Genomic DNA, 16,621 nt, shown 5'->3' on the forward strand with positions numbered 1-16,621 from the left:
TAGACACTAGAACGTATTACCACTAGAACTTTAAGAATCCGACACTAGAACGCGACACTAAAACGACAACATTTTTTACGCGTCACTAGAATGCGGCACTAGAACTTCAAGATTTCAGGGCCGACACTAGAACGGCAACATTTTTGAAAACGCGTCACTAGAACTCGACACTAGAAATTCATCATTTCGGGCCGACACTAGAACTAATGAACCCCGACACTAGAACGGCAGCAGGGCCGACACTAGAACGGCGACACTAGAACGGCAGCAAGGCCGACACTAGAACGGCGACACTAGAACGCGACGCTAGAACGGCAGTCATTTCAGGGCTGACACTAGAACGGCGATAATATTAACGGCGTCACTAGGAAAACTTCACCGGATATTGGATATTGCGATCGGTTGTTTTGATAAACAGGGGGAAATGAACACACCTTAACGAACTGAAATGGTTACCGCCCACTAAATAAAAAAAAATAAAGCGTAAAGTCTAGATGAACAACAATTAAATTTTTGGCTGGAATCTCTCTATTAATGCATTCAACAATGAAACAATAACGCAATTCCATCACAAAATTGCGCAAAATTGAATATAAATGTAAAGTGACCCACTGATTTAGCTAACACAATCAGCATTTCTTTGAAATGTACTTAAAGGGTTTTGTCCGTTAGGGTTGGCATATTTAAAAACATTTGACAAGTTCTAAAGCAAAAACATAGCCAAGTAAAATTGTTATGTTGTATACTCACGTTGAAGGTGTATACACGAAAACAAATAAGAAATCAGGAAAACGAACAACATAAACGACATCGCCAAATCAAAGATAGCCATATCTTTCCAGTGAAAAATTGAATTTAACACACTAATTAATTAATTAATTTTACACGAAATCGAAAATCTAGTTCCGTCTGTTCTGCATACATTGTATTTTGACATATCCATTCGACTTCATTCGAAACATTGTATACATTAATGCGATATGGAAAAATACGTATTTGTTGTAGAAATGATTAATAACTTTATCGGACGCGGTCGTCATCCGTACTTCGTCGGTGGTGGTTATATCCGACAACATCTTTTTAAAGTCCGCAATCTCAGCAGCGTGCACCGCTCTATCAACAACCAGCCAAATTTGAGGTAAGGGCTCAACACAGTGGTTGATGGTTCAATGCTGTTGGGTGACGTGTCCGGTTTACTAAATTTGCACACCCAATCCTTGACAAATAAATAATTTAATTTCAGTTAAGGTGTGCCAAAAAACAGCGCCAAATATAGAAAAGAAATTAGGTATACTTGTTGACTCATGTTGACTTCTGGCCAGGGTTTCAGTTTCTCCTCCGCAAAAGAGTTCTTTACCTAACCCAGTCAAATCTACTTGCATGTCTTCCAATAGCCTTATATTCTTCTGTCCATAAACCATTGTCCATACCATCGAATTCATCCACTGTAACTTTCACATCAGTACCTGAGATAAAATGAAATTTGTTCAGTTCTAATTCTTTCATGGCCGCAAATAAGTACCAGTCTGTGAGGTGCTCTTCGCGCATCTCTAATTCTACGTCCATTTCCTTGGTCGTTATCCCCCCCTCACTAGTCTGTAATCACGTTCGGATTAAAATCCTGTAATTTGTAATTTCCCTAAAAACAAATTATATTTAAGGAAATGCTAATTGTAAATCTCATCAGCGTACATGACTCAGTTTTAAAAGGAATTATTAAATCACAATTTGGAAATATATGCTTACTCAAGAAATTCCAAAAGTTGAGATGATGGCCAGCCATTAACTAATTCAAGGTATTGTGCCCGATTCCACAAAGTTATTCGTACTACATACAGCACCATATACTGAAAGGGGCTCTACCCTTACTCTATTTATCCAAAAATCATCAACATATGCAAAAAATCGAGCAATTTTTACGCCGATGTCGGGTTCTAAGTTTGCCTCTAGTGCGTACAGCTCCATAGCCTGTATAAATGAATTGCCATCTTAACAATAAGGAAATAAAATTTTCAGAGATATGCTATTTTCCTTGCCTGAAAGCCAATTCGAATTAAGTGACCCGACAGAGGTGCCAACGCCATTACCATTTTAGCTAAAGTCTTCACTTCTTGATTTCTCCGATACTCTGTAATGAGGCCCATTGACCCCACTTTTCGCAGAATTGCCTTAATTAATCACATAAATTTAGATTTTTTATTGTAAGAAAAAATGTATGCGGAATAAAAAAAAAATTATATAAGTTACTTGGCAAAAATGGAACCAACAGACCCACGACTTTGGGCATTGGGAAAACGAACAGCCATAGCTTGCAATATTGCTAGCTCGTAATCTGAAATTAGAATTCTTGGTTGTGGATATCGTCCGTGAAATTCCAAGCATTTCTCTTTGTTCACATTTGTTGTCAATGCACATAAACTCTGCGTTGTTCTTGTCATTAATATTAATGACTCAGCAAACATCTAATTAAAGTCATAATAAATAGAAACAATTTTAAATATTTAGCAGTAATTTATAAATGCAAGTTCTGGTATTCTTACAATTTCAGGTTCATGGGTGTGCTTCGCTGCTCCACTTGTATGATACCCTGTTCTGTCTCGTGTCAAATAAATTCGACAATTGTGTGAATTATAGCGGCAACACTTGAACCTTTTGAAATTTATCGATTCCGTAAGTTATTTGTTGTACATACTGATCGATAGAAAAATGGGATTTTCTTTAATCTTTACTAACCTCTCGGTGCCATTTGGCTGAGTTCCATTACGGTGCCAAATAAACGATCCTACCAAATCCATCAATACTCCCTGTTCGTCATTCCCATTTCGTCGAATGCCTTGCTGCACTACGTAGCGATCGTGATCCATAACAATAAAGATAAGGTATGGACCCAGATTCGAAAACTATGTGATGCGATTAAGCTATTAAACTATTAACTATTAACGATTAAACTGAGATACAAAGTATAAAGGCTACGGAAAGAAAAAAAGGTACCTCCTTCGCGTGTTAAAAAAATGTCAGCTACTGCTTTGAAGGGGCCAAAAATGGTAAAATGTAACGATGATGAAAGATGTCATGTCGACGTCTGATTTCTCAGTTGTTGGGTAACGTTGTAGTAATGCAACTTCAAGTGAACGTGGATGACGCCTCACATTTTTTTAAACAATTAAAAGCTTTAACATTCTGTATATTCCAGGTGAAAGAAATGGGGTGGGAGGTTAGGAATAATCAACGAATGAATTATTACAGAAAGTACACGAAGGAAAATGTTAACATAGTTGTATCAGTTGAGTGCCAGATTTCTTAATACACGATCACAGTTCAACAATTACTTTTAGTGACTATTTGAAGAAAAGGAGAAAAATCGTACAATGGTTCAAGGAGTTTCAAAAGATTTTGTTAGTTAGGGGTACTAATAACATTTCATTTTGAAACCATGTTGGTTTGATTGTATGTGATATGGTCCTTTTCTTGCAAAGATGCAGCGGCCATTAGAAGTTGAATAGGTGGGAGAAACAAATGATTCATTAAAAGATCTCAATTTACTGACATAGTAAATTAATAATCATTGGCATCGAAGGCTGCACCCTCGTAACCCCACGCCCCAGCTACGCATACAGCTTTATGCATGTCCATGATCATAGGATCAATTGACTCGTCACAGACGTTACATTTAACAGTGAGTGGCGTTGGCAGAAAATAATCAAAATGATTATTGAACGGAACCAAAAAGATGTTCTTGCCGACATCCTAATAAAATTTTTTACCAAGTAGTGCACTTATAATTTACTTAAAAGAACATTTACATTAATCATACCTTAAATTCTTCTGAATTCGGACAAGAATTAGAAATAAGATGAATAGCCTTTGATTGAGTCCCCCCCCCCAATTCCTGATTTGAGGGTGCATACCGACAAATATGCGTTCTCTACTCTAAATTTTTTTTCAAGGGGATTAAACATCCTACAGGTCGAAAAAGAAAAATTTTGAGAAATTATATTCCAATTATTGTCTTGTATTGTTTCTTACTTGATTAGAAACTTATAAATGTCTTCCCCATTTCCATCTGGAATATGAATATCAGTTTTCTTCCCCAGGTGGATCAGCGCCAACGGACCATATTCATTTGGCTGTGGCTTCTTCAAAAAATCAGGAACACCGCAAACAGTGATGGCGCACAATTTCCCAAGGCAAAGCATAGATAAAAAAATTATAGTTGACAGTTAGTGAACAACATCAAAATAAAAAATTTAACATCTATCCTCACATTTTTTTTAAAATCCGGAATTCAAGTTCGGCCTTCGGAGAACTAAATGGGGAAGAGTCTTTAGTGGGTTCCAATTTCAAAGGCACATTTGTTTTTGCCTTCTTTGGTGGCGCTTTCTCATGATCACTGTCATCGCTGCTGCTGCTGGGCACATCAACAGCAGCACAGTTCGTGAAACCAGCACTTCTAGACTGCCTGGAATTCTTGAATATCTTGGCTGCCTCATTTTCCTTGTCTTTTTGGCAGGCATCCTCAATCTGGTTTTGTTGGTCAATAACCGCATTTCTTTGTTGTAAAAAGTCTGCTCGTTCTTGCCGAGCTACACGCAGTTGTCTTGTGTTGAAACGAGATCTGAATGTAGTTCTTGGAATCCAGTTGTTAAATCAAGGCAGTTTAAGTCACTTTCCAAAGACTCGTCAACAGACTTTCCGGGTTCAATTCTTGTCAGTTTTCTGCAAACACCACATGAAATATTTGCCCGACTTTGAATAAACATTTTCTGTGTGAATGGGAAAAAGAAAAGTGTTAGAATAAGAAAATTTATAAAAAAATAGCATTGAAAATAATACATACATTACAGCATGCTGGCACCCCGTTCCGGTTTGCGAGGTTCCCGTAGGAAATATCAATTAAAACATTAAAAAAGCAAAAGTAAACATGAAATGCAATTGAATCTGATTCGGTATAGTGAATCAGGAGTGGGAGGGGGGGGGGGGGGCTTGGGTGGCGGGCTTCGCCCGCCAACCCCGCCCTCCCCCCCCTTCGTGCTTCGTTTATCGCTTAAATTAACGTGATACTTTAACTTTTTTAGTATAGATATCAATCAAACATATCGGAACATTCAATGAATATCTGTGAATCATTAGGTGTGCGACTTTCAGTCGCCACCCCGCGTCGCACTTTTTTAAAGCTTAAGGCTTAAGTTACAGCAAAATTTATTATTAGCAATATGGAATTAGAAGATATTTGACTTTAACATATATCTTTGTTTTTGTTCTGTTTCTAATTAAGATTTGAAAAAGCCACCAGCCGTTGGTTGCGCCGAGCGGCCAAAAATAAAAATTAGCAAAAACAAAAAAATAAAATTAACACAGTTTTATTCACGCGTTATTCAGTCCTTTTTTAATACATCCACTATGACACGATAAGGCGAGGGTTGAAGTGTTACCTATGACATTTGCTCTAGATTTGGGTTAGTAATGTTTAGTTTACATAAGAGTATAAGACGCAAATTCACAGTCGATCCCGAGGACAATTTTAAAATAAAAGAAAAAAATACAGGATCTTTTTAACTTGGCACCTTTTGAACATTCAAAACTTTCGAGAAAGTACGCACGAACAACGTTGTTAAGCTCTTAGAGCGAGTAATCCTGCGTCACATGAAGCTGACGGAGTTATGAAATTAGGACAGAACGAGGGTGAACTACAATTTCCTCTGATGCGCTGACCGACTAATAGAGATCAAATAAATTTGAGCTAAAATGACCAGGAATTTTTTACTTCAATAAGCAACTTTAACTGGAGTCCAATAATGTTTTTAAAAATTTAAGCCGCTTTCTGGGCTATTTCCGCGCGAACAAGCCTATGCTTGGTGGAGAATACGAGAAGAGAGGACACCAACTTGCAGAGATTCTATAGCTGCATTTCCTTTTCACTGGAATTATCCTGCGTGAAACGAATTTCAATTTACAGATATGGCCATAATCAAAGAAAGAAAAAAACAAAGTATTCTCTTACCTGCTTTTAAATTCCATCTACGTGTTTTACGACTGCGATATAATTCCAATGAACTTTGCCCCTATTGGGTACCAATCGGCAATCGTACTGAATCGTTCCGGGTCAGCCAAGAGAGCCAAGAGTTCCTCTAACTCCAGATAGGTTTCAGACAGGATAGCTTCCGGAGCAAGTTCATCACAAATTACGTCGTGTGCTTGGCTGTAAAGTTCAAGGTCGGCAAGCAGGGACGTGGCCTGAAGTTTCGGATGAAACGCATAGAGCGCCTTAACTGCCCGACATTTATCAATCCACTGAGACGGAACGCAAAGTTTTTCGACGAGGAAACGCTCGCACTGCTCGTATTTTTCTTGTCCGATATGACGGCCGAGGATGTCTTCCACAAACGCTACGCGACAAACGCAAAAGATGGTGACGATTTCAAATGCATCGCGACAAAAATGGCCTAATGCCAGAGGCTACAATTTTCCAACTCTCCAAGTCTCTGAAAAATGAAATTTTAAAATCTAAATGGCCGTTCCAATGGTTAATCAACGAATAAACGGCGAGATAAACGGCTTACCTCAACGAAGTACATGTTGATGAATAGGAAGGAGATGGCTCATTGGCAGAGATTTGACGATATTCCACAAGAGGCCTCGTACTCGAGCAAGGTGATGGTCCCAACCGGGGAAATGACATGCCATAGATGATGGGCCAACGCCTTGATCCATTCCTTCACAGTTGTTGATCTTGCCCTTAGTGGTTTCCCAGACATTTTCTCACTGCCAATACTGGGAGAAACCAGTGTAGATGTATCCAATTTCCTAAACCAACAAGCCTATAGATGATAAATAAGACAATTAGACTTGTTTCCGAGAAGAATATCATGGCTAAATTTTACCTAATAACTTTATCAGCAATGCCTTCAAACAACCAGTTAACCAAAATTATGAAGAATATATGTAATGAGGACAAATTTGCTCAGATAAAAAGCAAAGGGGTGAGTTTAAAACAGAATAATAGAGCACTGAAAAAGAATAAAAACATAAATATTGATGAGCGATAAATTAACTTTATAAACATTTTCAACAGACAAATACCTGAATTAGTTTTTAGGGCTTTGACTCTTTGATCTAAATCCCAGGCCTGTTGGAGTTCATGACTAATTTGTGTAACTCATGAGACAAAGTCATAACCATCAAAACTCAAAAGTACCTTGTGTTCACTCACATGCTCTTAAAATTCATCCAGCTGTTGTAGCCTGTGTTTGATTTGTCCAATTTAACGACCACTAAGAAACAAATTTTGATCAACTTCTGATTTTAAAAAAACTATTTGATTCAGTTTTACATTACATTTTTCTCCTCCTTGAAGGAATCTGGATGTGACGGATAGTTTTTCAAATTTAGTACACTTCCCTGAAATGCAAATTCTGTGAGCCACTCTTCTTGTGATTCACTGTATTTCTGGATAAATGTTAATGGCTGGACGCTGACGGCTGGAGAGTATAGTTGGCTGGTGGCTGGAGTGGCAGTATATAAACCATGATATAAACAGAAGCTATTTGGCTATTTGCTAATAACATTTACCGGTTTTAGCCGATTCAAGCAAGATACATGCTCGAACTCGACTCGACTAGGTAGCATAGAGAGGGGAAACTTCTAAGCGCGTAGTTCAAACTCACCCCAATCAAAGCCGCCATCTATTGGTGAAATTTGAAATCAGAGCCACCTATTGGTGACATTTGTGAAACATTCGACCGACCCACCATCTTTTGCCGAAAAAGTAAATCACAAAGCCATCTTTTGTTGAAATTTCGAACTAACCCTCCGTGTGTGCAAAATTCCTCCCGTATACAAAAAAACCTGTACAGAATCCCTACGGGAAATTTCAGACAATGTAAATGTGAACAGCTCAATCGTTTTGGTATAACAGTGTCCACTTTGAATTGCAATTTGCAAACAGGGCACAGCGTGCTTATAAGTGCATTTTCTCTGCGGATCTCTTTATCTCTTTTCAAATCTTCGTAGTCCATTTTTATGAGAAACTAAACAGTAGAGATCTTTAGATTGTAATAATTTGAGGCAGGAGTGGGTGAATATCTTACGCGATGATTATGGTTGTTGAAGAAATCTTAAATAAACCACATGTGAAAATGTTAACTTTACAGCAGTCGAATGCCTTCCTTAAACTGTCTTGCCACGACATCTTTCGTCAGAAAAAATTCTGTATATGACATTGAAAATTCTACTTGTTTACTTAAAGGTTGAAAGAAAAAATTATTTAAAAAAATTTTATTTGTATTATATTAAAAATGTTGTATATTTTTTAAGAAATTTGGTATAATAATAATAATAATGTATTGAATTTAATATAGCGCCCTTTACAAAAATTGTTCAAAGGCGCTGTGGGCTCAAGACTAGATACAGAAGAGTTCAATTTGAAAATGCAGTACTGAACAAGTGGGTTTTTAAAAGTGACCAAAATTGTCCAAGGGACTGAGCAGAGCGGATAGAGAGAGGGAGGGAATTCCATAGTCGAGGAGCAAACACCGAGAACGCACGGTTACCATATGATTTTAAGCGAGAAGCTGGAACATACAGTTGGTAGAGGGAGGCAGACCTAAGAGCACGAGGCGGGCAATATGGAATTATCAGTTCAGCCAGATAAGAAGGAGCAGAACCATGTAAACAACGATGAACCAGAACTGCGATCTTGAAATCGATGCGCTGACGAATCGGCAGCCAGTGAAGAGAGCGTAAGTGGGGGGGTGATGCTCTCGAACTTCCTTGCCCCGGTGATCAGTCGCGCAGCAGAGTTCTGTACACGGCGTAGCCCGTCAAGACGAACGTCAGGAAGACCAGCAAGCAGGGAGTTGCCATAGTCAAGCTGAGAGATGACGAAAGCATGGACGAGCTGCTTGACTGCTAGGCGTGGCAAGAATTTCCCAATTCGAGCGATTCTGCGGAGATGGAAGTACGCCTTCTTACATGATGAACGAATGTGTGGGGCCATCGTAAGATGAGGATCAAAGATAACTCCCAGGTCACGAACACCATCGGAGATTGGGACGAGGGCGCCGCCAACGTCAAGTGAGGTGCCCTCAGGTGGATGTTTGGAGCTTGCCGAGGAAAGAAGAATAACATCCGTCTTCTCCTCGTTTAGTTTAAGAAAATTTTGCGATAGCCAACACTTAATCTCAGAAATGGCAGCAGATAGCGTTGAGTAGACCGCGTTTTGTTCATTTGCTCGAAATGACTGGTAGAGCTGGGCATCATCAGCATAGTAGTGATCAGACAGGTTGAAACTATTTGCGATCTCGTGTAAATGACTGATGTACAGTGTGAAGAGAACCGGTCCAAGAACGGATCCCTGTGGTACACCGTATTGAAGAGGGACAGGTGAAGAACACACACCTTTAATGCAAACAGACTGCAACCTGCCTGAAAGGTACAATTCAAACCAACACAGCGGAACACCAGTTACTCCAAATTGAGTGGAGAGGCGATTCAAGAGGATCTCGTGATCAATGAGGTCGAAGGCGGCACTTTGGTCGAGAAGCACCAAGATGACGGAATCGCCATGATAAATAGATGAAAGAATGTCGTTGAGAACCTTGAGAAGGGCAGTCTCGGTCGAGTGAAAGGAGCGATAGGCAGACTGCACTGGCACATAGAGAGACTGAGTATCCAGGTGTTCAATGAGCTGCTTGGCCACCACACGCTCGAGAAGCTTCGAAACAAACGAAGGGGCAGAAACTGGGCGATAATTGCCCAGAACATCAGGATCAAGCCCAAGTTTCTTCAGCAGAGGAGAGATGAAAGCCAGTTTCATCTCAGCAGGGAAGATGCCCAGCTCAAGGGAACGATTGATTAGGGCAGCAATTGGAGGAGCAAGCAAATCAGCCGCGGCCTTGACGAGAAATGACGGCACGGGGTCACGCAATGAAGATTTACATGGGCACGACTTGATGAGAACCAGGATCTCACAGGCTTAAACACCGAGAAAGAGTTACCCCGATAAGGTGCAAAGTCACGTACCACATTGAAGGCCAAAACTTCCAGCGCGACGCGAATGTTGTTCACCTTTTCGGTGAATAACGCGCTGAAACGTTCCGCCAGTTCTGGAAGTGAGTCATGGTTGGGCAGGGCCAACTGGGGCTTCTTGATCAGAAAAGAATCAACGACTTTGAAGAGGGACTTCTTCTCTAGATTTTCATTGATTCTAGAGACCAAAAAGGTAGATTTAGCCTCATGAATCAACTTGTTTCGCGACAGACAGGCATCGTTGAACATTTCATAGTGCACGTGGAGACCTGTCCTACGCCATAGTCTCTCCAAGCGTTTCAGTCTCCTCCTAGCAGCCAAAATCTCCTCCGAGCACCAAGGATTATCAGGACGAACGGCGAAAGATCTGTAGACCATCGGGGCGTGTGCATCAAGGACAGTAGCAAGACCAGTATTATACTGCAGAAGTAAGCCCTCAAGATCGTCAGATGGTGCTTGAAACAGTGGAAGATCGAGAATGTCAGCGGTGAAGCTATCCATGTCAATCGACTTCAGCTTCCTGAATGACACAGGTTTAAACGGGCGACATGGTCGGTGGGCTCTCACCACCCAATGGACCACAGAGTGGTCACTCAGCGGGTCAGACGTGTAGCAGTCTGCAACAGAATCATCTGACGAAAGAGAGAGCACCAGGTCAAGAGTGTGGCCGCTGGCGTGAGTAGAGCCGGAAACGTGCTGAAGCAGGTCGAACGACTCGATAAACCACAAGAATTTAGCAGCCGCAGGATTTAATGGATCATCAACGTGAATATTGAAGTCACCCACGATCAGGATACGCCCTGGGTAGGTGGACAGGATTTCAAGAAGGGTGGAGAATTCTTCAATAAATAATCCAGAGTTGGAGGCAGGAGGGCGGTATACAACCACAATCGTAATAAGAGACGAGTTAACAGTAAGAACTACTGCCAGGTACTCGAAGGTATATTATATTAAAAATTCGGTACATTACATTAAAAATGTTGTATATCATACTAAAAAATTTGTTATATTACATTAAAAATTCTTCATATTATATAAAAAATTTGTCATATTATATAAAAAAATTTGGTTTGTTATATTAAAAAAGTTGGTACATTATATAAAAAATTCTGTTTATTATATCAAAACTTTTAAACTTTATTAACAAATGATATATTCTATTGAAAAATAGACAAGTTAATCACGAAGAAAGATTGGCACAAACTGCCTAAATAATGATAAAAAATATAATCTTTATAATAATGCGATAAATGAAAAGTAATAACAGTAGAGGTACTTATGTTCGTGCTAACTTTTCAAATTAAAAGTACTTGTGACGAAAGGCACTTATGGTCTAAAATGAAAAGTATTTATGCTGGAAGGTACTTTTGTCATAAAGTACATATGACGAAAGGTACTTATGACTAAATGTACTCGTGGCAATTTATTTTTTTAAGGTACTTGTGACGAAGGTTCTTAAAAAAATAGGTACTAGTGACATGTACTCCCAAAGTGCATTTCCAGTTAAACAACTGAGGTGAACGGGACTTCTGCATCCCACACAAGAAACAAATTTCACGGTTCTTTTGCCAAGATTTGTTTTATTGGATTGATTTGCAAATCATGGATTAATAAATAAAAGTCCATCCTTACATTTTTTTATTCCACAGATGACGAAGAAGATCCTCTAATTGTTCTTCTTTCATGTTAAATTTGAATCTTAACTGCTTGAAGTTAACACTGCCCTAGAAAACGAAATAAATTGAAATTGAGAAATCATGGCATTCATTATTTTATCATCGCAAAATTAACAAATCATTTTGCAATGTCATTAAAAAGTCAAAAACTAAAGTAATGAATACAAGTAAACTTCTTCTTTCTTGCAATCCAAGTTTGAAGTTTCAATTTTTTTTAATTTACTACATCTGGTTTCAGAAAGTGGAGATCCTCCAGACCAAATTTAACGTCGACAAGACCTCGACATGATTCTGACAGAGGTCAATTTTAACACGACAGGTTCAAAATTACTCCGACAAAACTCGATTTTCCCCCAACTTAGAGGAAAGGAAAATAGAATTAGAGAATGGAAAAGCGCAAAATAAATCTAAAAGGGGGGAAATGTGTGCTTTTTACTGTATATGGGGTGTGTCACTTATTGTTGCCACTTTGTCAATGTCAATCATCTTTCGTGTCATTCACCCACTAGGACCTGTCGTCATTGTGTCTGAATCTGAAACTGCTACTGATTTATAAATGGTTAATATTCCAGCTGGATTTACGAAGGTCAGGAAACTTCCATGAGATCAAGATGGAGCTACTCAATACGTGACACCAGACGACATGATTTATCTCAAACATGCAAGTACAGTTTTCATTAACTGTGTACTCTATATACCTTAATAATTTAACTATTCCTTAGGAATCATGTTTGTTACCTCCATTGTCGTTTGAAATAGTCCCAAGAATGTCCAAATCGAATGACGATGAGAAACGAAGTATGCATAATTAATTATTACCCTCATAACCATGGTCAAGAAACTGCTGTTGAACGTGGCAATTTGAGTGAAATTTTTTGAGAATTTCATCGCACAAGGTAAAAAAAAAGTATTTTGGTATGATTTGTACTTTTTTAAAACATGCTTTAAATTGTCACAGTTAAGCTGACGTGCCAGCTTCGTTCGATAACGCCATAAAAAAAATTAAAAATTCAAGGAGAAAAAATGGACCCTCTTGGCCGAAAACGGTACTCAATATTGAAAATATTTTTACCAGATTCGCCGAATATGGGCAAGAAAGATTTTTAACAAAGATTTTATAATCTTTGTTAAAGCAATTTTTTTAAATTTATGTAGAAAAACACACAAAGAGAAACGATTCTTTAGTAAGATCGTTGATAAAGTGGTGGGTGGGGTTGTAATGTACGGCGTCATATTTCTTTCCTTATTTTCTTTCCTCTTGATTTTGACTCTTTTGGGTAATTCCACCACTATAGCGTCAGACGAAACTTTTTGATCTGCCCCTGAGTTGTTCAACCAAGCGTATAAAATTCACGTTAATTGTACCCGGGATAAGTATGAAGCTGATCTTGCAACTCAACCTCAACCTATTCAAGAAGGAGTTTCGGCTTTTTTCACATACTACTGGGACTATGACTTGATAGTATGATTGACTTGATGTATTTATTTCTTAAGTCATACCAGAAACCTTTTCTGTTTATCGCAATTCAAAGCGTACCAACAATTCCATTGAATTTTTGAATCGTTTTTTAACCGAAAGGTCATAGTGGCTCACACTAACTTTTGAAGTTGGAGGCACCGATTTCCCAGGGCTTCTGCCCACTTGGGTGGAACCACCAGTAAGGCCCAATCCTCCACCGGTCAGAAGAAGAGAAGAAGCAGAACCGTTGGCCAGGCAGCTAGTTCCAGAACACCTATAATTTCGAACTCCACTGGATTACTTGTTGCCAGTTGCTCTACAGTATTATTCGCTGGAACAACAACAAAAAGACGTAGCTCGCCCACGGGGTGAACCATTGTACTACCCACGTCGAACGTTCATCTAATTTGGAGGGGGAATCTGCAGCATATACCATTGGAAGTTGAAATTGTTTGTTTCAAAGAACGTGAAAATTAAGGTTTTGTATTGACAGGTCATCAAGATCACCATGGCATCTGAGTCCGCATGATGCAATCGGCACGACAAGATCATTGATCTGGAATTGACTGGTGCTAGAGCAATCATCCAGTCCCTTCAGTTGAATCATTCTTCGTATGACCATGACACTGCAAATGCATCCCATGGCTTGCAGTGCTGGAAAAAAAGCTATGGATCTTCGTTGTAGCTCCGTATGTAGCTTATGGTTATTTTATAGGTAGACCAATTGTTGAATACATCTTCTTAAACTCGTTACCATCTAGGTGAACCTCTGCAGCCAAGCCACCTCACGTGTATGTTCCCGTCTTCCGCCTCTGGTCGAGTTTTCGGATCTACACAAAATTTTATATCTATGGAAGGGATGACGCAATTTCTCGAAGAATACCAACGGCACTGTTTAACTGGTAAAATGGATTATCCAAGACTGTTAATTGAGAAGAGGATGAAAATTTTGTCTCTTCTCGTCATCCGGAGAATCTGTCGTGATGCCTACAGATAGCTACAGATAGCAGATAGATACAGATAGCTGTACATTGAAAGTTTGTTCCCCGTTGCGGTGGACTTGAAAAAAGCAACAATCATTCAAGACTTCCAGCGGTTCATTTATGTATGCCTGGTGATAATGGAAGAAGTTGTGGGCTACGAAACGCTTTCAGACTTTCAGACTACTTAATATTTTCTCAACAACACTTGTCAACGTGGCACCATTTTTTTCTAGCATGGTGGAAACAAACAGAAAGCGTAGAAGAACTCCTATTAGTGTCTTACTTCAATTTCTTCCATTCTCCAAGTCCACTAAATTCATGTGTATATTTTCAAAATTTTTCCCAAATGCGGAAGACAATTCGGCCTACACATTCGAAAAAATTCAGTCTGATTCTGACGATGATGACCAATGGAATGTGGAGGACATTTCTAATTTTTCAGAACTTGTTTTGTGGGTTTTTTATGTTCTGGTTTCCATTTCCCCTCTGTTTACGAACCATCAGAAGCATCTTTTGAAAAATAATTACTCTAATTTCATCCGATTGTGGTTTTCTAACCGCACAACTAGCGTTCTTCATGTGGCAGTTCTTGATCCATTTAACCTAGAGAACATCAAGCTGATCCTCGAGTGAGAGACACGGTTGGCGTACAAAAAGTGAACAAGTCCAAAGGCAACAACTAAAAGTGAACAAGTCCGAGGGCAACAACTAACTCAAATTGAATGACAGGCTTGTTTTGATGAACAAAGAAGAATTAAGAATCTTAAAGAAATTCGCCAAAAAGTATTTTGGTTTGTACTTGAAATTGAATGACATTATTATTTTAATTTAAGATAATCATATTAATTGCCGAATTTTAGGGATTGAGTTTTGGAAATGAAACACATCTCCAACAGCCGACCACACGATCTAGCCGTAAAGTTACTTTTCCGGTCCATTTACGCCATTGTAAAGAAACTCATTGTTTGATTTCGAATTGAATGTTGAGTATCACGAGTAGTAACACGAGACATAGTAGCACGAGACGTAGTAACACGAGATGTTGTAGCACGTGACGCCGATTGACCGTTGACAATTTCGTCTGCTGTCTGTCATCCAACGCCCACAACGATTTCCGATTCATTCGTGGCTTTCGCCACCATTTTTTTTGCGCGAAAAGTATCTGTAACGCCTTGAGCTACCACGTTTGGTAAAGGAAAACATTTATTTAAATCTTGTTTTAGAAAATTGCTAAGCATTTCTATAATATACTAGAGCATGGCGATCGGTGATGCTGATAAAAGAAAGTGAAATATTTCAAATTAATTAAAAGTGAATCTCGCCAAATTCCCGCGTTCTTCTTCTAATGGCTGATAATGTGTCTCGCTGTTGCATTTCTGGGTTGATTTGCTTTTTGCCCGAACATAACCTAAGTTGCACTACGCATTGTTTTCTGATTGACGTATTCATATTTTAAAATGTAACTTTCTTTCGTTTATCTTTCTTCATCCGTTGTTATATTTAGAAAAGCATTGCAGTGCAGCAGCTTCTCTAATGGATCAATCTAACCCCCCAGTTTAAAATCCTGAAAAAAATATTTTGGTTTCTATATAATATGTTTTGACGTGCGTATTGAAGAAATCACCAAAAATGAAATGGGAAGAATGAAGCATATACTTTTTGCTTGGGACATTTGTTTTTCCTATAGCTGGACTTCGGTTGAAATTGTGAGGCCGTTATCGGCCATTTCTTTTTTATGTTCTTCAGATGTCTGGGGAAATCTCTATGGATGACAGTGACCAATTGTTTTTGGCCAGAGAGAAAAAAAAACGTATTTATTCATGATTTGTAATTGTTGAAGGTCATGTAGAGTTGGTGAAATAATCATTGTGAATTGGAACTGGTTAGCATAGATTCTGAAAAATATTTGAAAACATTTGGAGAGGAGAAAAGTACCCTGAAATAGTCTGATAATCTCTCTGTTGTGTTATCATCGTAGCCAGAAGGTGAATTTCCTAAACTCCTAGTGAAAAACGAAAACGAGACACCATTATCTCCTTCCTTTTAGTATTTTATTTTTTCTCGTGTCTTTGACTGGCCGTCATTTTGATCCATCCGGCACAACCATGCGATCTTGAAATTGAAGTTGGATGTGTCTGAGCAATATACGATGCGTATTTGCTCTTCCAACCAGTCAATACCAACTGCCTCCTTCATCGAGAGAGCTACAGGGGCGACGTTGCCAAGTCTCAACAATCTTAGCTATGGGTGTGCCCAGGCGGTTTCAGATCGAATTAGTTTTGGTCACATGATCTCTAATAACCAATGGTATTGCTGAAATTTAAATCGAAAGCAAAATCACCTCAGTATTAAAATAGTTTCAGCATTGCCAAACTGTTATATAGAGATATTAGAACAAATTCTTTGGTTAAAAAGCATACAACAGAAATATTTTCCAATTAATAAAGACGGGTTAGTCTATAAAGGCGTCAATAAAT

The 16,621-nt window shown here is 38.8% G+C and overlaps 1 long non-coding RNA gene across 2 annotated transcripts; it reads right to left on the reverse strand.

The window, feature by feature from the left end:
* Nucleotides 1-5,344: 5,344 nt before the first annotated feature.
* LOC124328479 lies at nt 5,345-7,582 on the reverse strand. 2 transcript variants are annotated; one of them, XR_006916310.1, is made up of 7 exons: nt 7,570-7,582; nt 7,336-7,502; nt 7,081-7,271; nt 6,882-7,007; nt 6,561-6,818; nt 6,002-6,482; nt 5,345-5,929 (listed from the first exon to the last, which is right to left on the reverse strand). It is a non-coding gene; the product is annotated as an uncharacterized LOC124328479 (long non-coding RNA). The 2 variants fall into 2 exon arrangements; XR_006916309.1 differs by lacking the exon at nt 7,570-7,582 and having other exon boundaries at nt 7,336-7,534.
* Nucleotides 7,583-16,621: the final 9,039 nt, after the last annotated feature.

This window comes from Daphnia pulicaria, chromosome 1, assembly GCF_021234035.1.
Source record: "Daphnia pulicaria isolate SC F1-1A chromosome 1, SC_F0-13Bv2, whole genome shotgun sequence".
NCBI lineage: Eukaryota > Metazoa > Arthropoda > Branchiopoda > Diplostraca > Daphniidae > Daphnia > Daphnia pulicaria.